At 51.1% G+C, this 26,162-nt stretch overlaps 1 protein-coding gene across 2 annotated transcripts in view; it reads right to left on the reverse strand.

The window, feature by feature from the left end:
* The window catches only part of GNG4 (G protein subunit gamma 4), a 44,101-nt gene extending 23,228 nt beyond the window's left edge, over positions 1 to 20,873 (reverse strand). For both annotated transcript variants that reach the window (XM_045537248.1, XM_045537246.1), the window contains exon 1: positions 20,811 to 20,873. The gene's annotated coding sequence lies outside the window, so the exon portion shown is untranslated. The remainder of the gene's footprint in view (positions 1 to 20,810) is intronic.
* Between the last annotated feature and the right edge of the window lie 5,289 nt (positions 20,874 to 26,162).

A 26,162-nucleotide genomic window follows, 5' to 3' on the forward strand; every position in this document is an offset into this window, starting at 1 on the left:
TCGAGACAATGAGAGGTTAGCAGACCAGCTGTCATAGACGGCATTGGACAAAGCAGTGCAGAACAGACAGCAGAGAGATAAACCAGACCCATCTTCGGTAGGACCCTTCGCACTGCTCACCGTGTCATTAGCGGCGATGTCCCCAGTGCCAAGACAGGCGGGCACAGAGTGCTTAGTCCCAGCTGGCCACCCCAGACACTCCCTGACCATTCCTTCGGCCTTGCAGATAGGGTCCAAGATCTTAATCGACAGGAAAAAACTGTTAAAACGTCTAGTGATGTTCCGTTGCTTTTACATCAGCCCTCACCGGGCGTGAAGCTAAGTCCCCTTCTGACTGCTGGGTCAGATACTCAGGTTCATCCAATGGAGCCGCCACGCTGCCCAGCGGGAGAACAGTGGAGACCAAAAACCCACACGTTCTGCGTTTACACCGCTCATCGACCTTACAGTTTATAATGACATCACTTTCCCTCGAGTCTTACTGCAGCTCCACTGAAGTGGGCAGGTCACGTCACTGGGGACAAAAGGGCAGTTCAGAGATTCCACGGCTGGGCCACACGGACACATTCCCATAAACTGGGTGGCTTAAAGCAACGGAAATTTATTCTCCTACAGTTCTGGAGGCTAGAAGTCCCAGATCAAGGTGTCAGCGAGGCCGCGTTCCCTCTGAAGACCCCAGGTTAGGATCTTTCCTTGTCTTTTCCTGGCACCTGGTGGCCCCTGGCAACCGTTGGCATTCCTTGGAGACCATCACTCCAATCTCTGCTTCTGTCTTCACATGACCCACGTCTCTGCGTCTCTCTGTGTCATCTCCTCTTCTTAAAAGGATACCAGCCATTGGCTTTAGGTCCCGCTCTAATCCTTATCTTAATCACACGTGCAAAGACACAGTCTCCAAATAGAGTCACACTCTGAAGCCCGGGTGCATAGGAATTTGGGGGGTGCAGTACACAACCCAGTGTAGCCAGCAACGCAGGACAGCTGGGGCTCTGTGCTCACCACTGCAAAGAACCAGATTTGCTTATTTCTGTTGTTATTTGCGACACCTGTAAGAAACTCTTCTCTGAGAATCACGGGGTGTGTCATGGCTGTGGGAGGGAAACTCACCTTAGGGTGATGGGCACATGAACCGAGAACAGCCTATATGACACGATTTATAACCTATTCCACTTCAATTTCCTCATTGGTAGTGAGTCATTCGTCCAAAGTCATTAAGTGGCTAATTAGTGGTGAAAATAAGATGAGAACCGCAAATCACTCATTCAATCATTCGTTCATTCAACCCTTCCGATGGCAGGCATTGCCCTAAGGAAGCGACGAAGTGAGTTGAAGGTGATCCCTGCCTTCTATCCAGCGTGGGGACGAAACTTTGAGCAGCCAACGCCATGACCAAGTCAAGGTGCTGTAAAGGGGGGAGGGGCCGAAGAAGAGGAGATGATCGATTCTTCTCGGGGTCGGGGGCAGAGGGAAGGTTACGAGCCTGGGAAGAGGAAGCCTGTGTCTCACTGGTCACCCGGTAGACAGATGCTGCAAGGACACTAGAGCAGCCTGTTCACAGCTGCCGAAACTTGGATGCAACCAAGATGGGCGTTGGTAGGTGAATGGATAGACACACTTTGGCATATGCACACGAGGGAATGTTACTCAGTGCTAAAAAGAAATGAGCTGTCAAGGCATGGAAAGATCTTCCCTTACAGGGAGACGTAAATGCAAATTACTAAGTGAAAGCAGCCAGTCTGAGAAGGACTGAGGGGACCCCCTCCCAACGCCCTGGTCTTGCATAAGGTCTGGGGGGCAACCCTGAGGCAACCCCCTGCGTGGCAGCCAGGCAGGAGGCATGTTTCAACGAGAGCTGAGTGACAGGACAATTAGAAGAGTCGCCCTTTTCCTCACCCCTGAGCCTGTGGATTGAGATTCATATCGGCCCTCTTTACTGTGCCCCACGGGCTCCAGGTGGCCATGTCCTTTGTAACGATGGCTTCCCTGCAGCCCGCCCAGCCCCCTGTCTCTTTGCCTCCTCTCCCTGTTTGTCACTCCCTTCGCTTCGTTTCCTTTGATTCTGAGGCTTCTGCACAACTCCCTGGTCGGGGCCCCCTGACCTTTGCATCCCATCCTGCTCTCTGTGGCTCACGAGCTGGCCATGACGCCTCTTTGGTGGCTTATTCCCTTGGAACCGCTGCCACCGATCCTCGGGCAGCCAGAGCCCCTCCAAGTTAATCACTCAACTGAGCCCCACAGGACGGAGCGGGAGCTGGGAGACAGACAGACAGACGTGTCCTCTCTGAACAAAACTGGCACTTCCTCTCCTTGGAAGGGATGGAGTTAAACACCTACTTGACTTTTCATGCAGGGAGTTAATTAGCAAACAGCTGAGACCGACACGTTTATAGGAGGCAAGAAAAAGGAGAGGCCCAGCATAAAGCCATGAAGCTTATTCTATTATTTTTAAAAACCCTACCCAGTGGTTAAAATGTAATGGCTGGGGATATTTCTTTCGAAATGTCAAATGCAATTATAAGAGGCTTCAACAAATCAGTCCCAACTTCTCCCATATGATAATAAAAGTTAAGTGATTCTGATCCAGCTGGGGTGGCTGCCTGAGTTTATTCTTAGGGGCTCAGGGCTTTTCCTACTTTCATGCTTTTGCTTCCACTATTGGATTTATTCCACTCCTCCCTGGTTTACCGACCCAGCTCCTCCTGTTAAAAACCTCCTCTACTCAGCTTCAAGGTTTCCTCTGGAGGCTCCCAACCTCAAAGCTTTCCCCACTTGGCTCACTGCCTTGGTGCTGGGACCCGACCACTTCCCTTTAATTTCTATGACACTTCCAGGCCGCTTCTTGCCCCCGATGCGTTAGACTGTGCCATTGGGTAGGCAAATAATGTGATCGTGTCTTTTCTTCCTTTCTAGACTTCCAGCTCTTTTTAGGGCAGAAAGCTTGTGAGATTCATTTATATACTGCCAGGAGCCACGAGCAAAGGGTTTTATATTCAATAGACATTTAATTAATTGAATTTGAATGCCAAAAACCACACAAAGAACAGTATCAACTCCGTTCTCTCTCCAAGTCAATACCATGGAACAAAAATAATAAACCTAGAGGTTCAAATATCATCAGCCACAAGAGTTCCAGATCTCAACAGTTCTCTTGGAGGGTGCTATGGTGTGAATGTGTGTCCCCTCCAAAATTCATGTTGAACCGTGATCACCATTGTGGTGGCATTAGGAGGTGGGGCCTTTTGGGGAAGCGATTGAGTCCTGAGGGCTCAGGAATGGGTTAGTGCCTTAGGAAAGGGCTGCAGGGAACTAGCTTAGGCCCATGTGCCCTTCCACGTTCTGCCACGTGAGGACGCAGCCAGAAGGCTGTCACCAGACACCAAACACCAGCGCCTTGATCTCAGACTTCCCAGCCTCTAGAACTGTGAGAAATCAATTTCTATAGTTTATAAATTGCCTAGTCCCAGGTAAATTGTTATAGCGGCACAAACAGACTGAGACAAAGGGCATTTATTTCCAAATGGAATCAACCAATTTTTTTTCTAATTATATGTTCATCACGAAAATATTCACACTCCATACAAAAATACAAAATTAAAATCACCAATAAGTTATGTCAGTTAAAAGAAATAAGATTTTTGTTTATATTCTGACTTCATTTCATGAAAAAATATACATAGTACCTACATTATGACTACTTTAAAAATTAATATTTAGGGGAAGAATTTTAGATTGTTAGAAGCCTAGAGTAGAATGGGACAACAGGAATATTTGTTTAGCTTCTTTAAGTGAGTGGCAACCACGTCTGCGAAAATCCATGGAATTGTAAGGCTGCAATGAACCCCAAGAGTGACCAGGCCAGCAGCCTGTTTCAGTGTTCCTGCAACAGCCTGGACAAATGACCGTTCAGGCCCTCTCCCCAGCACGCTCCTAACATGGCCTGGGGACAACAGGCTGGTGAGATGACGTTCACATGGCGGTGGGCCTGTGGTCACAGGTCAATGAGACCTTGCCCCTTTGTTCCCCAGCCCCGTCCCCCAGAATCCCGATGCTGCTTTAGTTCAAAGCTCTTCCAGCACGTGTTCGTTCTGTGAACTTCCCTATAACTGCACAATAAAGCCACCCTCTGCTTTGGACTTGAGCTGGTTTCTGTTGCTTGGAATGGACACAAAGCTTTCTAAACTGAGATTGGGTGGCTGGTCGCTACGTTAGCGACTGGTCCCTCCACGCAGCCATCTATCTACGTGGACATTAGTCTGGCCACTGGTTATAGGGTCTTCCCCCGGGATCCTGGGCACAGCTGTGATTTGCCCTTTGCATGGCCATGGAACCAGGAGATGACTTCTGGACACCCGAAGTCCACCATGCACAGAAATAGCAACAAAATATGTACTATGTCTTTTTTACAAACATCTTCTAGGACCTAATAATCTATTAGATTATTTTGTCCCATATGTCCCTGAGCGAGTTGGGTAGATTTCCAACCCACCTCTTCTTATGGGATATTTCAGACATATAATACCATTTAGAGAATAATATAACTAACGCCCTGATCTACCTGCTACCCAGCTTGTGAAATCCAACAGATGATTGACGTTTCCTGGGTACCTCTTCCTAACTGTGTGCCCAGCCCAGTAACCACTGTTCTGAATGTGGATTATCATTCCTACATGACTTGATCCCTTTTCAAACATACAGGCAACCTCAGAGACACTGCAGGCTTGCTTCAGTGAATCACACACATTTTTTTATTTCCTAGTTAATATAAAAGTTACATTAATATTTATACTACACTGTAGTCTATTAAGTGTGCAATAGCGTATATAAAATGTACATACTTTAATTAAAAATACGTTATTGCTAAAATGCTAATGATCATCTGAGCCTTCAGCAAGTCATAATCTTTTTGCTGGTGGAGGGTCTAGTCTCCATGTTGGTGGCTGTTGACGGATCAGGGTGGTGGTTGCTAAAGGCTGGGGTACCTGTGGAAACTCCTTAAAATAAGGCAATGATGAAGTTTCCCACATTGACTGACTCTCCCTTTCATAAAAGATTTCTCTGTAGCATGCAATGCTGTTTGATAGCATTTTAGAACTTCTTTCAAAATTAGAGTGAATCCTCTCAAACCCTGCCGCTGCTTTATCAAATAAATTTCTGGAATATTCTAAATCTTTTATTGTCATTTCAACAATGTGCACAGTATCTTCAGCTGAAGTAGGTTTCACTCAAGAAGCCACATTCTTTACTCATCCATAAGAAGCAACTCTTCATCTGTTCAAGTTTCATCATGAGCTTGCAGCAATTCAGTCACATCTTCAAGCTCCACTTCTAATCCTAGTTCTCTTGCTATTTCCACAACACCTGCAGTTCCTTCTTCTCCTGAAGTCTTGAATGCCTCAAAGTCATCCATGAGGGTTAGAATCAGCTTCTGCCAAATTCCCATTAATGTTGATATTTTGACCTCCTCCCATGAATCACAAATGTTTTTAATGGCATATAGAATGGTGAATCCTTTCCAGAAGGTTTTCAAAACACTTTGCCTAGATCCATCAGAGGAATCACTACCTATGACAGCTATAGCCTTATAAAATATATTTCTTAAATAATAAGGCTTGAAAGTCAAAATTTCTCCTCGATCCATGGCTGCAGAATGGATGCTGTGTTAGAAGGCATGAAAACAACGTTCATCTCCTGTACATCTCCACCAGAGATCTTGGCTGACTGGGTGCATTGTCAGTGAGCAGTAAGCTTTTGAAAGAATCTTTTTTTCTGAGCAGGTCTCAAAAGTAGGCTTAAAATATTCAGTAACCATACCATAAACAGAGGTGCCATCATCCAGGCTTTGTTGTTTCAGGTGGAGTAGATTTAGCATAATTCATAAAAGCCCTAGGATTTTCAGAACGGGCAATGAGCATTGGCTTTAACTTAAAGTCACTAGCTACATTAGCCCCTAACAAGAGAGTCAGCCTGTCCTTTGAAGCTTTGAAGCCCGGCATTAACTTCTTTTCTCTAGCTATGAAAGTCCTAGATGGCATCTTCCAATAGAAGGCTGTTTCGTCTACACTGAAAATCTGTTGTTCAGTGAAGCCACTTCCATCGATGATCTTAGCTAGATCTTCTGGATAACTTGCTGCAACCTCTCCATCAGCACATGGTGTTTCATTTTGCATTTTTATGTTATGGAGATGGCTTCTTTCATTAAACCTCATGAGCCAACCTCTGCTAGCTTCAGACTTTCCCTCTGCAGTTTCCTCACCTCTCTCAGCCTTCACAGAATTGAGGAGAGCTAGAGCCTTGCTCTGGATTAGGCTTTGGCTTACGGGAATGTTGTGCCTGGTTTGATCTTCTATCCAGACCACTGAAACTTTCTGCGTCTCAGCACTAAGGCTGTTTTGTTCTCTTATCATTTGTGTGTTCACTGGAGCAGCACTTTCAATTTCCTTCCAGAACTTTTTCCATCGCATTCACAACTTGGCTGTCTGGTACAAGACGCCTCGCTTTCAACCTATCTCAGCTTTTGACATGCCTTCCTCGCTAAGCTTAACCACTTCTAGCTTTTGACTTAAAGTGAGAGTCATGTGACTCTTCCTTCTCTTAAATACTTAGAGGCCATTGTAGGGCTATTAATTGGCCTAATTTCAATACTGCTGTGTCTCAGGGAATAGGGAGGCCCAGGAGAGGGAGAGATGGGGACTGGCTGGTTGGTGGAGCCGTCAAAACACTCACATCACTTATCGATTAAGTTCACCATGTTATGTGGGCACAGTTCGTGGCACCCCCCAAAACAATTGCAATAGTAACACCAAAGAATACTGATCACAGATCAGTATAATAGACACAATAATCAACAAAAAGTTTGAAATATTGTGAGAATTACCAGAACATGACACACAGACATGAAGTGAGAAAACACTGTTGGAAAAACGGTGCCAGTAGACCTGCCTGATGCAGGGTCATCACGACCTTCAGTTATAAAGAACAAAATATTCGTGAAGCGCGATAAAGAAAAGTGCAATGATACAAGTTAGGCCTGGGTGTATATATCTATCTATCTCTAAATAATACATAGAATTATTTTTCTTATCTAAAAATATTTGTAATGGTATATGGATTCTCCTGAACTCTTTTTCTGAGATTTATCCAATTTAATGGAAATGGTCTTCCACTGTGTTTATTTACCTCTATTTATCCTTTCTCCTGTTGATGGACAATTATTTCCAATATTTTGTTTTGTACAATGATTTTTTTTTTTTTATTGAAACAGAGTCTTGCTCTGTCTCCCAGGATAGAGTGCAGTGGCAACATCACAACTCACAGCAACCTCAAACTCCTGGGCTCCAGCGATCCTCCTGCCTCAGCCTCCCAAGTAGCTGGGACTACCACTGTGCACCATCACAACCAGATAATTTTTCTACTTTTGTAGACCTGGGGTCTTGCTCTTACTCAGGCTTGTCTCGAACTCCTGGCCTCAAGTGATCCTCCCGCCTCGGCCTCCCAAAGTGCTAGGATTACAGGCGTGAGGCATGTGCCCAGCCTGTACAATGATGTTATATCATTTGAACAAGAATTTCTCTAGGGTAGATACTAGAATTACAGTTGGTGGGTATGGATTACACACATCTTCACTTTTACTCTCCTCTGTCTTTTTAAATAGGCTAAGAATAACCTCCATTCCTCATAACTTCACACGAACCCAACACACGCTCACAAAAAAGGCTGGTAATGTTTATTCGCGATATTTAAGAATTCTCTTGTGAGACTATTTCAGGAAGATCCACAAATCGTCAGCACCTTAACCCTGTTAGATACACACCTTTAAAGTAGCATAAGTACTTGAACCTTTGCTGCTGAAAACAGCAACCTGTGGCTCAGCTACTGTGCCATAATCAACACCAACAGCCCAATAATGCCACCGTCTCAGCACTCAGCAGACGCCTCCATCAAAGCCGATCATCCAAAGCCAGGTGTTTTGTTTGGCCCAGTAATTCTGATGAGAGCAGATGGTCAGTAAAATGCCAAACCGTGAGACAGCAATTTGAGGCCCCTGGAACAGGGTCAGCCTGTCCTAATAGGCCTGTACGATGGCCTAAGCGGCTGTAGCAATGGCCACAAAGCCACCCAGGGGAGCGTGGACGCAGCTCAGAACAACCTAGATGCACGGCCCTCAGACTCGAGGGACACATGCAATGGAAGAGGAACTCAGAAACACCATGTAGCTGGTGTTAGAAAAAAATTAACTGAGACTGCATTGTCCGGGGCTCCTACCTGAGCAAACCCAAACCCAGCTCAATGTCCGCAGTAAACAAAACTTACGCTTAACCGATCAGAACCTGCCAACTAACCTCTAACTGGGAACTTTGCATTTTAACCAATCACATGCATTTTCTTTGTCTTGCTTCCAAGAACACCTTGTAAATTGCCCCTTGTCCCGCCCTGGCGCAGCCCTGAACAGCTTGCAGTCTGGGGCTGCCCAATTCATGAGTCCCTCTCTGCTCCAAGAAACTCTTTATGATTTTAATGTGCCCGCGTTTATCTTTGAACACTGGTGACACACCGCTCTAGCAACCGGAAACCTCCGTCAACCACAGTTTTGGAGTAAGCAGCTCTGAGGACCAGTGGCCAGTGGCACCGTGGCTGGACTGTAACGTGGCTTGTGAGTTGGGACTGTCTGCATGTCCAGCATATCTTACTTTTATCTAATTCCCGAAAGGGTAGTGGTATGCGGACGAATTCTCAGTTAACTAAAAGATGGCAGGAAGACTTCCTTCTGTGAATACCTCGAGTGGCAGGGTTTGAGCGAAGCCTGGGAGGGCAGGGAGGCCCGCAGCACAGGGCTGGTGGGCTGTGTGACATACACACTTCATGCGGGGCGAGGTTTGGTCAACATGCTTTTCTTCTGCGCCAAGATTGCAGGTCTTGGCTGCAGAATGAGCTTCTGGAACTAAGGTGCAGAATTCTGCCTTTCAGGGAAGTAGGAATAGGCATAGGGTTGGTTCTGCAGAGGAAGCATAAATGACTGGAAGAGAATATTTTCCAGATAGGAAGGGTGGGTGAGGTGCCCGGAGACCTGCCTCTAATCCTTCTGATTCCTTGCATGACTTTGAGCAAGTTTCTGTCTCTCTGCATTTCAGTCTTCCCAGTTCTAACAGTTTGTCATCTTCTTGCCCCAGAATGATTAGAATGAAGTCAAATGCCTCAGGTAGGAACAAAACCAGTAAGACAACTTGGCAAATTCACAGAATATTAGACATTGTCACCTGCCTTTCTTGAGATTAGGTAACAACTCAATGGCTTGATCCTGAAAAACAAACAAACAAACAAAAACACCAAAAGCAAAAGGAAAACACAGCCAGGGAGCTCGCTTTCTGGATTAGAAGAACGTACAAGCCCAAATGACGACTCAAAGACAACTGGTTAAAAGAGGAAGGGACAGCTGATGTCGAAGGCTGACACTGTTGATCGCTTGTTACACACGTTCAAAGTCTCTCTCCAAGGTGGTTATTCAGACTTTGCAGAACTGGCTTGTGTTGCTCAAGTAGGCCACGCATGGAAGAGAATATTATAGCAGCAGTGAGAAACCAAAAAAGGTCATGTTAAATAAGCCTGAAAATTAACTGGATATTTTCTAGGAATAAAGATGAAGCATCTGACATGGGTGGTTTTTTTTTTTTTTTTTTATGTGCTGACGGCCTGATACTGTGAACACCGCGGCTGCGGATCCTGCAACGTGGCTGTTCCCCCACTTGTCCCTGAGTGACAGAGGTGGCGGTGGAGGAGCGCACTGGCCGGGGCAGGGAGAAATCCCACTTCTTCCCGGCAGCCAAAAGAGCCACAGATGACGGGATCTGATCTCTGTGCCAGCACCTCTGCGTGAAGCAACTGAGATGACAAAAGTCCTCTTGTACCTACCATATGGCTCGACGTGGTGGGAACCCTCTGAGCAAGACAGCCGGCCAGGGAGGCTGGCTTTGGTTCTCTCTCCTTTTAATCTGAAGCCAACTGCTTGTGACTGAAGAAGCACCCGGGATGGGAAATGTCTAACCAGGATAAGGCAAAGAAAAAAAACCAAAAACAAAAAAGGCCAGGCACGGTGGCTCACGCCTGTAATCCTAGCACTCTGGGAGGCCGAGGCGGGTGGATCGTTTGAGCTCAGGAGTTCGAGACCAGCCTGAGCAAGAGCGAGACCCCGTCTCTACTAAAAATAGAAAGAAATTATATGGACAGCTAAAAATATATATAGAAAAAATTAGCCGGGCATGGTGGCACATGTCTGTAGTCCCAGCTACTCGGGAGGCTGAGGCAGGAGGATCGCTTGAGCCCAGGAGTTTGAGGTTGCTGTGAGCTAGGCTGACGCCACGGCACTCTAGCCAGGGTGACAGAGCAGGACTCTGCCTCAAAAAAAAAAGGGGGGCAAGAAAAATGTACACAGGGTCCAGGTCATGGCAAAGTCTCTGTAAGCAAACGGGAGGGGACATAAAGACCAGGATCCTAACTGGAGAAGAAAAATAAGCTCTGGGTCTAAGGAAAGGGTCATGGTGGGGGGTGGGAGGTTTCAGAACCAGACAGGGCTGAGGCTGGGGTCCCACAGGATGGCGCGCCTAGTCCCACGGGTCACTAACGAGACCTCGCTGCTCTAGGAAGGGTGAACGATCAGCCGGTCTGGAAACTACCCTTGACCCCCACACTGGCAAGACCCACCCTCTGAAAAGCTGCCCCCCTCGATGCCCCTGTGGAAGGAGTGGGGCTGCCCAGAGCTATTCCCGCTCTGAGGCCACCAGCCGCTAGAGGAAGGCGACACAGAGCCAGGCAGGGAGCCGGGTCACGGCACACGGGGGACACGTACCGCAGCACGGCATCGCCGATGAACCACAGGACTAGAGGTAGAAGATTTCGCAAACCACGGTTCCCATGGTTTTAAAGCATGACGTTCTAAACATCTAGAAGTTACGCCCCTTCTAAAATTAATAAAACAAACGCAGCTTCCCCGGGGGCGGTACTTTTAATATCTGTTGACTCCCAAACGTGACAAAGCTGTAAAAAGCTTAGATTCATTTTTATTTTGTTAATCTCCAAGGCGTCCACGTGTCCTTGCAAATGAACAGCGTGCAAACACGTGGTATCTGTGTGCAGTCTGCACAGGGTTCCTGGGGGGGACATGGATGCAGAGACCCCTTTGCAGCGACTCCTTCCGGTCACTGACGGGTGAGCCCGGACTAGGACGGGGAGAACCTGGCTCTCTCTGATGACAGCATCGTGGCAAAGGGGGCTGTGCTGTCGCGGTGCTTTCTTGCACCTCACCCTCCTCCGGCTGCCCAGGTACATCCGTGCTGCCGCCAGGGGAGCTGGGATTATCAAGGCAGGAATAGAAAGACAGAAAGGTATTTTGCTTTTTACTTCCAAAGTGGGTTCGGAATGCCCTCCTCGGGAACAAGTTTTGAATGCCAGAGTTTTTTTTTTTTTTTGAGACAGAGTGTCACTTTTTTGCCCTGGCTAGAGTGAGTGCCGTGGTGTCAGCCTCGCTCACAGTGACCTCAAACTCCTGGGCTCAAGCGATCCTCCTGCCTCAGCCTCCCGAGTAGCTGGGACTACAGGCGTGCACCACCATGCCCAGCTAATTTTTTTTTCTATATATATTTTTAGTTGGCCAGCTAATTTATTCCTATTTTTAGTAGAGACGGGGCTCTCACTCTTGCTCAGGCTGGTCTCGAACTCCTGACCTCAATCGATCCTCCCGCCTTGGCCTCCCAGAGGGCTAGGATTACAGGCCTGAGCCACCGCGCCCGGCCCAGAGTTTTGATTTATTTGAGGAAGGCTCTTTGGGGTCTCCGCAAGGGAGCAGCCCAAAGGCACCTAGACAGAGAACAGGGAAAGGCCAGCTTTGACCTGTGCCTGGGCCACTTGTGTTGGCAGAGGGGCCGTGTGCGGGATGGGACACCCCAGGGGCCCTGAGCAGAGGAGGGCGGCTGGCGCTGGGCAGCAGGCCTGCCGTGTCTCTGTCTTGCTGTAGACCCTGGCTCCCCAGTGACAGAGAGCTTGGGCCACGCCGGGCAGGGCACCCACGCTGTGGCCTCCCACCAGAGACCAGCTCGTCGCTGCGGGTCCCCCAGCAGGATGCCTGCCTCTGCCATGAGATGCTGCCGAGCCAACTGTGTCTCATTCAAACCACCCTGCACGACACTCTCACATCTAAGCCCGGGATCTGATGAGCCCCGAAGCAAGGTAGGGTCTCCGGTACACAGCGGTGGTGGCATGTGGATGTCCTCACATTGTACTTCTGCGCCCGGGAGGGACACATCTGAACTGGATTCTGGGACTCTATTTCCTCGTAAGTGCATTTTGGATCTTTTTTCTCCTTCCCCTTAAGAGGCCATGTAATGCGATAGAAAAAATGTGGCATTTGAGACAGAAGCCCTAAGTTCCTATCCTGGCTTTGCCTTGTGCCCTGGCCAAACGACACATCCTAGAACCTCAGCCTGCTCATTTAAGAATGGGGTAAAGATCGCTGCCTCCTCGCGTTTCTGTAAAGATCAAGCGGATAGGGCACGTGAATGCTTTTGCCAAACTGCAAAACACTAATCAAATGTCGGTGATTGCTCCTTTGAAAACCCAAGCACAGCCCGTAAAATAATTGGAATATAAATTAAGCAGACATATCTGGAGTGGTATCAGAAATGAAACACTGCCTAAAAAGTCCTCTGGCCACTTCTTGCAGTCAGAGGCTGACGGATGGGGGATGCTTTCTATTAAAGAATTAGAACGAGCAAAAGAAGGATGGGGTGGCAGGAAACATATGTTTGAACACAGAATTTTAAACGCATCAGGATGCTGCGAGTGCTTAGCCGGATGTCTGCCCTTAGCCCTGGCCGGGGAGGCCCTTTGGAACCATCTGAGGGTGGAGGGAGGCAGAGTGCTCTGCACGGCAGACGGCTCAGCGGGCGGCTGATGCCAGGTGCAGGTGAGCTGGGCCTGGGCCGCTGACCTCTGGCCCCGACGGGCACTCCCAGTCGGGCATGAACTTGAGCAGACCACCAAAACGGAGCCCGGGCCAACAGGCTGACAAGGCTGCTCCCCTGTTTGACCAGGAAGGGCCTCGGGGACCCATACTCCTGCCCGCTCACCTTGCCAGCTCATCTTCCGACGCTCCCGGTCTCCCTGACAAGCCCCAGCTGCTGCACTGCTGCTTCCTCGTCTCTCCCAGGTGGCGGGGACAGGAGAGGGGCGAGAGTGCAGGGTCCGGAGCCCGGCCCTGTTCCTGTCCAGCCGTGCAATGTACGCACGTGGCTGACCCTCTCGCTTTCTTCCGTTGCAAAGTGGGGAGAGGAATAGTTGTAGTGGTTTCCTGTTGCTGCTGCAACAAATTTCCACCAACTTACGGCTTAAAACTACACATATGTATTATTTTATAGTTCCGGAGTTCAAAAGCCCGAAATGGGTGTCGCTGGGCTGAAATCCAGGTGCCGGGGAGAGTCTGCAGCCTCTGACTTTTCCAGTTTCTGGAGGCCACCTGCATTCTTTGGCTCATGGCCCCTCCTGCATTTTCAAAGCCAGCAGTGTGGCATCTTCCAATGTCTCTCCCTGACGCTCCTGCCCCCTCCTACAAGAACCCCTGTGATGCGCTGCCGATAATCCAGGATCATCTTCCCATCTCGAGATTCTTCCCTTAATCTCACCTGCAAAATCCCTTGTGCCACGTGACATACCCACCAGTCCAAGGACAAGGGTGTGGCCACCTTTTGGGATCATTACTCTTCCGACCACAGCGGTTGTCAGGAATAAGCAGTCAGTACCATAGAAGACACGCAGAGCCTGGCCTGCGGTGAGCTCTTAGGAAATGTCAGCCACTGTTGTCGTTATTATTTCCTCAAATGGAACTTTTCCTGGCTCTGCCTGGGGCCTCCTCCCAGAAGCCCTCCCTGACCTCTGGGCTGGGCTTGCTGTCTTGCCGTGTCCAGGCGGGACCTGTCCTTAAGCCTGTGCTGTGTTGTAATCATCTGTCACCATCTGTCACCGTCACCAGAGTGCAAATTCTCACGAGCAGGGACAGTCTTTTTCGCTCATCTCTGCGTTCTTACCCCCGGCACGAGGCCACAGGAGCGGTCCGACGTCTCGCCCATGACCGACGGGTGAACGGAGGTCCCATCTCCTCCAGGGCGCCCAGAGCTTGGGAGCTGCCCTGTGGCTGCCTGTGGCGGGGAGCAGAGGCGCGGAAGTCTGCACGTGGGGTCACTGTGCCCCGAGCAGGGGCGGTTCTTCAGGGCCATGGTTACTGGGAAGGGGGGCCAGGCTGCCTCGGGGCCTCCAGAGCTTGGGGGTGAGAAGAGGGTGCCCGGGAGGACTGAGCAAAACGTAAAATGGAAACTCTCCCCCAGACAGAGACAAGCACACACCCAGGGTTAATAAACTGAAATTCCCCGACGTCAACAGGCAGCAAGGGACGGGTGCTAGCAGCGTCTGAGCAAATGCGTAAGCATTAGGGGGACAAAGGAACTATAAACAAGAGGCAGAACTGCAACTGCTGGAACACAGAGACAATGAGTCACCCAGGGAAGCACGGTGGTGGCAGCTGACTGTGGTTTTGAAGACCGGCGAGGGGTGTGTGTGTGGGGGGTCCGGTCCCTTTTAGGGGAGCCCAGTGCATGAAAGCCTGTGTCAGAAGCAGTATATGCATGTTACAGAAGGGTTTTTGTTCTGTCCCAAACTTCACACCCCTACTTTGACTCGTGGGCCTCCCTACTTTGTCACCGTGCCTTGGATCTCCCTCGGCCTGTTCGCCTCGTGGCACCACCCGGGTACCACTGAGTCCATCATCTTCCAGGCTGTGTCCGGCCAGACCTCTGCTTAGCTCCAGATGCACACGGCCCTAGGTGTCACCTCCTAACTTGGCAGGCCACACACCTTGTCTCCACTTGCTCAACTCCACTCACGAGGCCAAGCCAGGTTACCTCTCCCTGTCCAGGCCTGAGCTATGATAAGAAACCCTGGGACTCCCAGACGCCAGCCTCCCCTTGCCCCTCTGCTTCGGATCAGACAGTGGCCCCGACTGAGGGGGGGCCGGAGCATCCTAGGACGTCGCCAGCTCTCCCTGCCCTCCCCCTCCTGCCCCGTAACTCTCACCTGCCCCACGCAGCAGTCACAGCCGGGGGGGTGAGGCCGGCACCCGCCACACCCCGGGTGTGCTGCCCAACTGCCCTGGGCTGCCCACTCTGCAAAGGACAGTCCCCTCCCTGCGGCACGCAAGAGGCTTCATATCCCCGCTCCGATCGGCCTTCTCCGCTCTCTCCCCTGCGCTACTCACGACTCTGAGCCTGGGCACGTGCCGGGGCCTCGGCCTGCAAAGCCCTTGCTTACTTGTCTGGCTTCAAAAACCCTACTCAGCTCTCCAGGGCCAGCCCAAGACACTGCCGGTATCTTTGCACCCAGAGAACTCTAAACATGTCTGTCATAGCACTAACCCCAGGGCATAACTATCTCTTACTCACCTTTCTGTCGCCGGTGCCTCAATTACCTGGTGCACGTACTGCATGCAGATGTTTACCATGTGTGCACTCAGCGAGCGTCTTACAAACACGGTTTACGTACAATCTTTTACGAACACGTCTATTGCTTTCCGCAATGTACCTGCATTGGAAAAGTCCCTCTGTCGTGTCCAGCAGTGACGAGGCAGGCAGTGCGGAGCACCGGCGTGCGTGGAAACCCGAGAAAGGCTGCACACAGACACTCACAGCAGTGTAGACGGCATGCACGGAGAGAGCCCCCGAAACACAATTCTGCAAGACCAACCGAGTGGAAGGAAAATGCTAAACTCCCGCTGGAAGGTCGACGGCTGTGGCTGTCTAGAGACAGGGGAGGGTGGCGGGGACCCAGGCCCCCAGAGGTTCAGGTCAGCAGAAGATGCCAGGGACTCTGTCCCCATCAGATAAAGTTTGCAGAGGGGAGGAAGTGTATGACAATGACAAAGGCCAATTTAGGGATCCGCACACCTGTCCCAGAGAGAATTCAGCGGCCGACAGCACCATCAGTTTCCCTTTATTTCCCTCGGGGTCAGCACTTCGGGACTCTTCACTCACATCTGCCACGGTCCCTTACTGGCCACACTCCATTGCCACCACTGTCCCCGAGCGTTGGGAAGCCCGACTGTGTGCGCATGCTCGTAGCATCAGCTTCCCCCGTGCGCCCCGTCGAACACACACGTGTCATGGACTGAAGCCACGAGTCTCCCCAACCAGGCTGCAGCCCTCTGTCCTCCCCCCGGGGAGGGAGAGGGGAACAAGCACATGGGGGTAGCCCCCCCGGGTTGCAGGCGAGGTTAGCTGGGGCACGGAGAAAACAGAATTTTCCCAAGGCTGCCGAAGGGACACGAAAACCAAATAGGGACTGACTCATGCAGCTTAGTGTGCCACAGGCTCTGGGCTGAGGAAAGGCCCTGCTGGAAATTTCCATGCAGGCTGTGCACGCAGCAGGCACTCCAGGGCCACAGGGCGGGACAGACGGCTCCCTGCACCAGGCTGGAGAGACACTCCAGAGGAGGACGTTGGCTCTTGGGTATGCCCGGGCCCTTGCACAGAGAGGGAGTCTGCTGTCACAGTGGACCCCAGTGCTAAGAAGCGGGCGCTGCCGCAGCACTCGGTCTGTGAGGGCTCTGGGCCACCAGTGTCCCCCAGCGATGGCGGGTGTAGTCGGAGAACACACAGCCCCTTCCAAGGCTGCTCAAGATTTTTCCCCTGGGGACACTCAGCAAAGGTGGGCTGCCCTTACTGCTGCCTGACCTCTGTCCCCAGCCTCTGAGAGCCTGGCGCCCTGGGAAGGCAGAGTCCCAGCCTGGGGCACGGCCACCCCGTCTGCTACTCCTGTCCTCGCCCCTCCGACAGCGTCTGGACCTGGGCCACAGAGTCCCCCTGGGCTGTCGTGGAGAATAAGCCACTCTCGACCTTCAGCAACCTCCCTGCCCTGCTTTGCTTCCCGCCCTGACCCCAGCGTCCTCGCTCTTTCCTTCCCGTCCTCTAATCCCGTCTCTCCTACTCGGACCTTCATACGGGGACCCTGTTTTGGGAGAAGTCTCTCGATTTTACACATCTGTGTGACGGAACAGCACAAGAGGTAAACACAGTTGAATCTGGGTGGTGGGATCACCGGGGACATCTCTTGCTCGTGGAAACGTTTCTGATGCCGTTGCGGAGGTGCTTGGATTGGGTAGGAGTTTTTGAAAGAATTAACAATGTTTCCCTCTTCCTATGCCTGTTGCCCGGCCTCTCCCTACAGTGGCGAGCCGGGAGGGTGAGGAAGAGAAGTCCCCGGGGTTAGAAACTGGGCAGGGGCACCAGGAGGAAGCCCGGGACAGAGGAGAGAGGCACAAACGCCCAGTTAGTGCCAGTCTGTGCGCGGTGGGCTGTGGCCCGCACTGTGCACGTGTGTTGGGGGGGGGGGCGGTGGGTGCAGAAAACCCCTTGGGCCCCACAGGGACACTTACAGCATTTCTGTTACCTCTGGGGTCCCTTGCATGGGTTCATGGTACGTGTGTCCCACTAGGGAGAGCCGGCCCAGCAAGCCAGACGGGAATGGTTTGAGGAATGTATAGGAAGAAGGAGGAACAAATCCCTGGGAAAGTGCACACGCCGCTGCCTGGGGTCTTCCCTCTCTTCTCTTCCACGCGTCTCAGCTGCTTCCACTTATCCTTTGTGCGAGCTGTTTGTTTGCTAGTTAAAAGAAGTTCCCACCACCCCGCCAAACACCCCGCCGGAACACGCCCGGACAGAGGGGACGCTAGCGGTCACTGCTGTTTTTTGCAAATTAGAAAAATCTTGCAGGTATCACGGGAGGATCAGAGTCGGTGGGTCGCCCGCATGATGCATCCAGCCCACGCCTGGCAATGGCAGGCCCTCCCTTCCCCTCGCCGCCCACTAAGCCTGAGCTCCCTGCCCTGCCTGGTCCCCTTAGGTGGGGCTCTCGGGGACTTGCTCGCAGACACCTGCGAACCTCAGGGCCATGGGGGTGAACAGCTCCTCCGTGGCTGCACATACTCCCTGACTTCTGGGTGCCCAGGGCACATTCCACAGTAAGTGCCGTGGCTTCAACACAGCCACGTGTCCCCTATCTGCAGGACGCCTGCCATTTTGTCTGCCGGGTTCCAGCGGGAAAACTGATTGCCCACCAGCTACCATTTGACCTAACAAAAAAGCTCTCTGGCAATTAAAGGGATTTGGAATGTTCCAGCAAGCTCGCTGAATGGATCTCTTTTGAAGTACCCATTGTTTTTCTCTGCAGTCAGTTTCTCTTTCAGCAGTTTTTTTTTTTTTGCCTCTATTTCCTTCCCTAAAATGAAAATTTCATTTTCATTTTCACTTCTGATCATTTATTTAAGGTCTTTGGCTTATTCTTCATACGGGTTTTAACCAGCTACTTAAAGCCTTTCGGTGGTACTGTCCTGTAATTGATGTCCTTGTTTTTCTTTTCTGATACGCATTTAGCTTTTCTGACTTTCAGTGAAAACATCCTTGCTAATCACTGCGGATGGGACATTTCTGTAGTACTTACGGTGTATTCAAGAAGCTAAATTTTGGTTTCTGGTTTAAGAAACCTGAACAAATAATCTCTTTACCTGAATAATAAAAGACTCCGTGACTGAGTATGTCTAGAGTGAATAAAAACGCCAAATGACAAAAGGAAAATCAGCAAGATTAGATGGTAGTACATGCTCAGAAAGGTGTTCTGAGAACAAAATCGGGTCATCTTTTAAAGACATGGTTTCAAAATTCCATGAAGAAAGGGGAAATCTCCTGACACACATTAGGCATTCTCCCCTCTCCAAGCAGAAAATGAGTAAAATGTGCTGGTGAGGCGTGGCTATACACAAATGAGAACGATTTGTTGGTTACGGACTTTAGCTTTTGCTTCCTCTGTGAGTAGCAGCTGTGTAGTGAGTGTGTGTGTGTGGGGGGGGGGGGGACTTTTTATACAATCACTCCTGAATTCCTGAGTGTTCCTGTCCTCCTGAGACAGCTTTGACCAGGGTCCATGTTCCCACCCGATGTTCTGTAACACCATTTCAAAGAATGCACTGAGATTTGGGGGGCTTCAGGGACTGTCACTCTTGCTTTAAAAACTGCAAAATGAACACAGAAAAAGCTTTTTTTCTCATTCCTCCACTGTGGGCTTGCATGAGAAATGTCAAAGGCAATTGCCCAGCCAATCATGGGACCACTGGGAACGAGCCTTTTGCTGTGCTAGTTGGCCAGCCACACATCTTCGGGGGCTTCCTTTGGGCAATTTTATTTTAAGGAGTTATGGGGACTGGAGCTGGGCCTGGGTGGAGGGCCTGAGAGGAAGTCCATCGTCCTAAATAGCCATGTCAACCTGATAACCCCATAGTGACGCTACTCATTAACTAACAAAGCATCACAATAAACCTCCTATTTACACTAACACCTGCTATTTGTTGAGACTGATTGGTCGGTCATTGCACCGACCCCACGCTTCAAAAATAATCCACAGTTCCCATGTGCTCCATCTTGTCTCTCTGGGCTGCAAAACGCCTTTGGTCACCTGGCTCTTCCCCGGTGGCCTCTTGCAGGGAAGAGCCCGAGCAGACGCTGGTGGCCTCCCCTCCCCCGCCGCTGCAAAGACCGGGAAAAGGAGTAGCCCAGGGAATCAGAAGCCAACCACAGAGCTCGGGTCCCCTCACGGCCGCTTAGAGGCATTTGCTGCGGAATTTTGCTGTCCCCTGTGGGAAGCATCACACCTCACTCACTCATGAGCAGATGACAGGACTGACACGTTTAATGGAGCACACGGGCGCAGCCCAGGAGGCCTTTTGCTCTGGCTGGAAGGGCCGGGCCCTGTGCCAGCCTTTTACAGTCCCGGGAGGCGACAGGAAGAGGAGCGAGCCGGCAGCCCCGGGAGCTGGGGGGACCCGGCGTCTGCGATCCACTTTATCACTCGATCGAACTTCAACATTTTTAGGTTTCCTGACACCTTGGCCCAAAATGCACGAGATGAAGCAAATCCTTCCAAATGAAGGAGTTTTGCCGACCGCACGGTGTCCCCGCTCCCCCGATGCTCCTGGGTGCGCGCGCGGCGAGCTCAGCACAGTTCAGCACCAGCCTCGGGGACAGACGCCATAAAGGAGGGAGGAAACGCAAACCCTCGCCCTGTCGTCCACAGTCCCACTGGAACCGCTCCCCAGGCAGGTGTCCCAGGGTGCTGGGGACTCAAGGGGGCTTCCGCCGGCGCTCGCCAAACGCATTTCCCCCAATAAAATGACCCACTAGCCACTCCGTCTCCCTCCACTAAGGTCCTCTCCAACGGGGGACGTCCCTGCTGGGAGAACAGCAAACGCGCGGTGACCTACATATGGAAGGAAAGGGGTCCCTCCGAAGCCTCCGCCTGCCTCAAGCCACAGAGCTGGGGCCACCCGACCGCTGGGGACCCCCTAGGCGTCCCGAGCCGGCTGTCCAAACCTGCGCCCGGGCTCCCCAGGGCGCATCGGGCGGGTCCTGGGAGCCCCAGGGAGCCCCGCACCCGGCGCCGGCCGTGGACGTGCACCTGTGCGGGCGCCGCGGAGGCCGGGCCGGCGACGGCGGCCGCGACAGCCGCGGGTCTTTGTGTCGCGGGCTGCCACTGCCGGCGTCAGCACGACACAGGCGCCAGAGCCGCTCCTCCAGCTGCGGAGACTTTCTTGCCCGACTTTCCCTGCTGTTCCTGGCTCTGCCCGAGCCGGCCGCGGCGAGCGAGGGCCACGGCGGTCCCCGCGGGGACACGGGCCCGGGCCGCGGCGCGTCCCTCCCGGAGCAGCCGGCCCGCCGCGGGCGCCCACTTACCGCAGCGGGGCGCGCGGGGGGCGGCCGGACCCCGCAGCTTCGCTCCTCATCGGGGCGCGGGGCAGGGCGGGCGCGTGCGGGCTCGCGGTGCAAATGCGCCCCGCCCGCGGGGTCCCCGCGCCCGTCCCCAGCCCCGCCCCGCGCCCGGGCCGGGAAGGACCACGCGCGGCCGGGGGGGGGGCGGCCGTGCAGGTGGCCGAGCCCCGCCCTCCCCGGTCCCCTGCCCGGTCCCGAGCCGAGTCGCTCCGGCGCCGGGTGCTGCTGTCCGGCACCCCGCGTGGCGCCAGGCCCGGCGCGGGGAGAAGCCCGCGACCCTGCGACCCTCGCCCCCTTCCTGCCGCGTTGGTCGCGCCCACTCCGCCGCGGGGTCTCGCTCAGAGCCCGGGAGGGGCCGGGAAATCCCGCCCGCCGCCACAGACGTCACTGGTGCGTCACCGGGGCTCCCGCGCCGGGGCTCCGCGCGCTCCCCGCCCCCCGCCCGGCCCCGCGCCCGGACCCCGCGCCCGGCCCGGGCTCCCCCCACCCGCAATCCCGGCCCCGCGCCCGCCCGGGCTCCCCACCCGCAGCCCCGCTCGGCTTGGCCCCGCGCCCCCAACCCCGGCCCCGCGCCCCGACCCCGCGCCCGGCCCGGGCTCCCCACCCCCAATCCCGGCCTCGCGCCCCCCGCCCGGCCCCGCACCTCGACCCCGCGCCCGTTCCGGGCTCCCCACCCCCAGCCCCGCCCGGCCCCGCGCCCCCCGTTGGGCCAGGAGCGCGCGGCCCGGGGGTGCGGGATGCGGGGTGGGCGCGGGGCCGGGGGTGCTGTCCTCGCGGGCTCCCGCCCGAGCCCCCCGCACCCTGCTCCTTGCCGGGGGTCGGGTCCCGCGACCCGTGAGGCCGGGCACAGGCCAGCCCCCCTCCTCACCCAGAGCGTCCAGGGACAGCTGCCGCCGGGGCGGGGACGGGAGCGGGGAAATGCCTGATACCTGTGGAAACTCACACGGCATTGTCGCCGCGGAGGGGCGAAGGTTACCGCTGACGTTGCTAAGGAACGGGGAAGGGACCGGCGCGGCGCCCCCCACTTGGGGGTGACAGCGGGGCGGGCGTCGCCCGGACCCCCGCGCGAGCTGTCGCGATCCCGCCGGCGACCGATTCCCATGTTCACCCAGAGCAGGGACCGTTTCCGCGGGGACATCCGTGGCGACTCCCGGGTCTCAGGCGGCGACTGCTCTGCAGGCCGCGTCCGTTGGGCGCTGTGGGCGTTTCGCGCCACCGAGGGTTAAACCCTCTTAATTGTCACAGTCCTCGTCCCTCGGGGGGACGGCTCGAGCGCCGTCCGGTTTCCAGCTCGTGGGGAAATAACGCAGAACCTTCGCGATGGAAAAGCAACGAAAACGCTGCCAGCGGCGTGAGCAAAACTGGCAGGAAAGGGAGCCAGTAGCAATTCCCTTTATGGGAACAACAATGCGAAATCATGATCAACGATTAGGAGGCATTTCTTGAAAATCTGCGTTCCTCATCCGCCACCAGCAACCGCTCCTGACACAGGGAACACGTTTCTTGGATCTCTGACCCTCGTTGATTTGACATTTGCCCCCCACCAGTGTGCACCTTCCCGGAGTCCAAGAATGCAAATGCGGAGATGGCAAACACATCGATTTTTGTCAAAGCTCCCAAATGCCTATTTAAGGCACAAAATTAAACCATGGGTAAAAATGACCGAGCCAGTAAATGGCCACAGCACAGACCTTTATTTTTAAGAGTGAGAAAGATATATGGGTACTGCATTTAAGCCACGTTTAACTCCAAAATTGGACTCATTATTTTCACCCCAAAATCTATTTGTCCTGTATTTGCTGCCTCACTGGCACCCCCACAACGGGCTGGTTAAAGCGGAATCCTAGGTTTCCGTTTGTTTATCTCAAATCCCGGGCTCAATCCCAATTAATCAATTGCCAGGGAAATCAATCTCTACACTTCCAGGTACCTCGCTGCCTTATTTTATCTTTCTAATTATGACATTATCCATTCGAGATGAGATTATGTCCACTTTAAAGAGGAAGAAGAGGTTCAGTGATTCGTCCAAACCAGGGGTTCCGGGGTGGATCTCAAGACCAGCAGCTGTTAGCATCACTGGAGAGAGAGCTTGTTAGAAATCAGACTGTCAGGACCCAGCCCGGGCTAATGAATCGGAAACTCTGGGGGTGCGGGGGTGCAGCAATCTGTGTTTTTAGCTCTGCAGAGGCTTCCAGTCCTGTCCATCTGTGGACATCACCCCAGACGGCTGCAATAGCACGACGCTGGGCCCCGGGACCCCGGCCATCCGGGTCCTCCTTTGTCCTTGTTCCAAAGTCTACACTGTCTGATGTCAATGTAGCCACGACAGATTTCTTACCATTAGTATTTGCATGATGTATATTTATATTCTTTTAATTTTTAAATCTATCTGTATCTTTATTTTTAAAGTGGGATTCCCTATCCTTACAGACAGCGTAGAATTGGATCTGCTTTTTTAAAATTCAGCTTGACAAATCTGTGCTTTTTAACTGGAGTGTTTAGGTCATTTACTTCGTGTGTAATTATCATGTGGTTGGGTTTAAATGTACCATCTTGCTCTTTGTTTTCTGTTTGTCCTATTCTTCTTCTTTCGTTTTTTCTTGCCTCCTTCTAGATTAACTGAGTAAACTTTAGTATTCCACTTTATCTCAAGTACTGGCCTTCATATTCTCTGTGTGTCTCTCTCTCTGTCTCCTTTTTCTCTCTCTCATTCTAGGGTGTATAAAATGCATCTTTAACTTACCACAATCTACTTTCAAACAACATCATACCACTTCATATGTACTATCAGATCTTTACAGCTTCCATTTCCCTCTTTCATTCTTTGTGTTGTTTTTGTCATATTTCCATTTCACATATGTAATAAACCCCACAGCACATTGTTTTTAACTGTCAATTTTCTTTTAGAAAAATTAGAAACGATTTTTAAAAAGTCTTTTGTATTTACCATTTCTGATGCTCTTTCAGATCTTCATTTGTGAAGATCCACATTTCTGACATCATTTCCTTCTGCCTGGAAAACACCTTACATGTCTTGTAATGCAGGCCTGTTGGTGATGAATTGTTCTAGTGTTGGTTTGTCTGAATAAGTATTTTGCTTTCATTTCTGAAAGATTTTAGGTTGATACTTTAAAGAAACTTAAAGATGCCATTCATTGTGCTTGCGTAGTTTCTCTTAAGAAATCTGCAGTGTTTTTATCCTGTTCCTTGGCATGTAATGTATCGCTTTTTGTATGGCTGCTTATAAAGTTTTCTATCACTGTTTTTCAACAATGTGATTATGAAGTGACTTGATGTGGTCTTGTGTTTATTCTTCTTGGTGTTCATTGGGCTTCTTGCGTCTGTAGGTTTGTCATTTTTATCCAAATTTATCGAATTGGAAAATTTCCACCCATCCTTTATTTAAATGTTTTTCTGAGCCCCTTCTTGCCCTTCTCCTTCTGGGACTCCAATCACAGATATGAAAGGACATTTGATATTATACCACAAGTCACTGAAGCTCTGTTCCTTTAAAAAGATTCTTTATTCTCTGTTTGGATGGTTTCTGCCGCTCTATCAAGTTCATTAATCATTTCTTCTGAAGTGTCTAATCTGCTGTTGAGCCCAGCCAGTTTTCATTTCAGATGTTGTATGTTTACCTCTAGAAGTTCCACTTAGTTTTTTTAATCTTCCATTTTTCCTCATTAGATTCATGTTTTCCTTTAACCTTTGAGCATATTGAGCATATTTATAATAGCTAATTTAATGTACTTGCATGTGAATTCTGTCATTTCCTTCCTATCTTGTTCTGCTTCTGTCAACTGAGTTTTCTCCTATTTGGGGTCGCATTTCATATTTCTTGGCATATCCGGTAATTTTTGATTGGATGCTAGACATTGTAAATGTATGTTGTTGTGTGCCTAGATTTCGTTGTCTTCTTTTACAGAATAGGGACTTTGTTTTGGCAGGTAGTTTCTTATAGATCAGTTTGATTCTTTTGATGGTTGTTTGAAAGGCTTGTAGCCATTATTCTAGGACTAGTTTAGCCTTTCTCCTAAGGTATGATTCTTCTGGGGTCTCAATTGAATGCCTGAGTCTTCAATGAACCCATACCCTCTGGTTGGCTCGAACTCAAAATATATCCCAATCCCCGGTGAGCTCTGAGCATTGCTCAGCTTACAGCTCCCTGGAAATTCTTTGCTCAGATCCAGGGAGTTTTATCTTATGCACGTATAGCTTAGTATTCAACCAGAGCTTCCAGGGCACCGATAAGGAGGAAACTGGATCTCTTTGGGCAGCAGCCTTCTCTATGGTGCTCTGTACCATAAATTCAGTTTCTCAGCCTCTCCCAAACCCTGGGCTCTCTCACCTCATCTCAGCAAGATTTCTGCACCATAGCTGTTTGTGGGTACTCCCAGGGAGAAAGCTGAGACAACGGTAAGATTCACTTAGTTTGTTCCCCTTCTCTCAGGCATCACGTCCCTGTGCTGCCTGTTTTCCACACTGAAAAATCAGTTTTCATATATCATCTCTACGTTCACAGTTGTTTGTGATAGCTGGGTAAGTCTGATCTCATTTTTCCCAAAGTGGACAGAGGCAGAAGTTCCTATTATAGTTTAATCCTCATCGTCCCCTTATGTCCTCTTTCGTCTTATGTCCTTGACACACTGACCACTTCCATTTCCTGCATTCTTATGCCTTTGAGTCTTGGCACCATTCATTGGTTTCCTTCTACCCTGGCCTGAAATCTGGCAAATGTCTGTCTTCTTTAAGACTTGGCTAAATCTTTATCATCTTTGGGAAACTTAACCTATGCCCCCCTTCCCCTTTTAGTCACTTTGATATGTAGATGCTTCTGTTATAAAATTTCCTTCATTGTATCACAATTCTCTTTTTACAGTTTCTCCTTCATCAATGAGTTATTTTGAGAGCGTATTTTCTGTCTTATAAATCCTGTGTCGGGTACATTGTAAAAGCTCAAATATGTTAAAAAACGAGCAACCATACTCCATGTTTAAGACATCGAGGAAAACCATGTACATGATTTGCTTACATTTAAATCTTTTTAAAGATTTGGCAAAGGTAGTTTGGTGTATGACTGGCCTCACTTAGGAGGGAAATTACAAAAAACAGAGCTGTAGCTTTTTGAATGATATTCCTGGATAAAAAATTTTCAAGGATCAACTGATAGAGGGATAATTAAAAACTTCAAAATGTTGTCTGATGTGGAGTGACTGACTGCACAGAGAAGATGTAAGGACTACCATATTGAAAGAGAGACCGGTTGCTTCTGGCACAATTTGTCCCTGAGGGATAATCAACAGTACTAAATAGGGC

This window comes from Lemur catta, chromosome 25, assembly GCF_020740605.2.
Source record: "Lemur catta isolate mLemCat1 chromosome 25, mLemCat1.pri, whole genome shotgun sequence".
NCBI classification, from domain to species: domain Eukaryota; kingdom Metazoa; phylum Chordata; class Mammalia; order Primates; family Lemuridae; genus Lemur; species Lemur catta.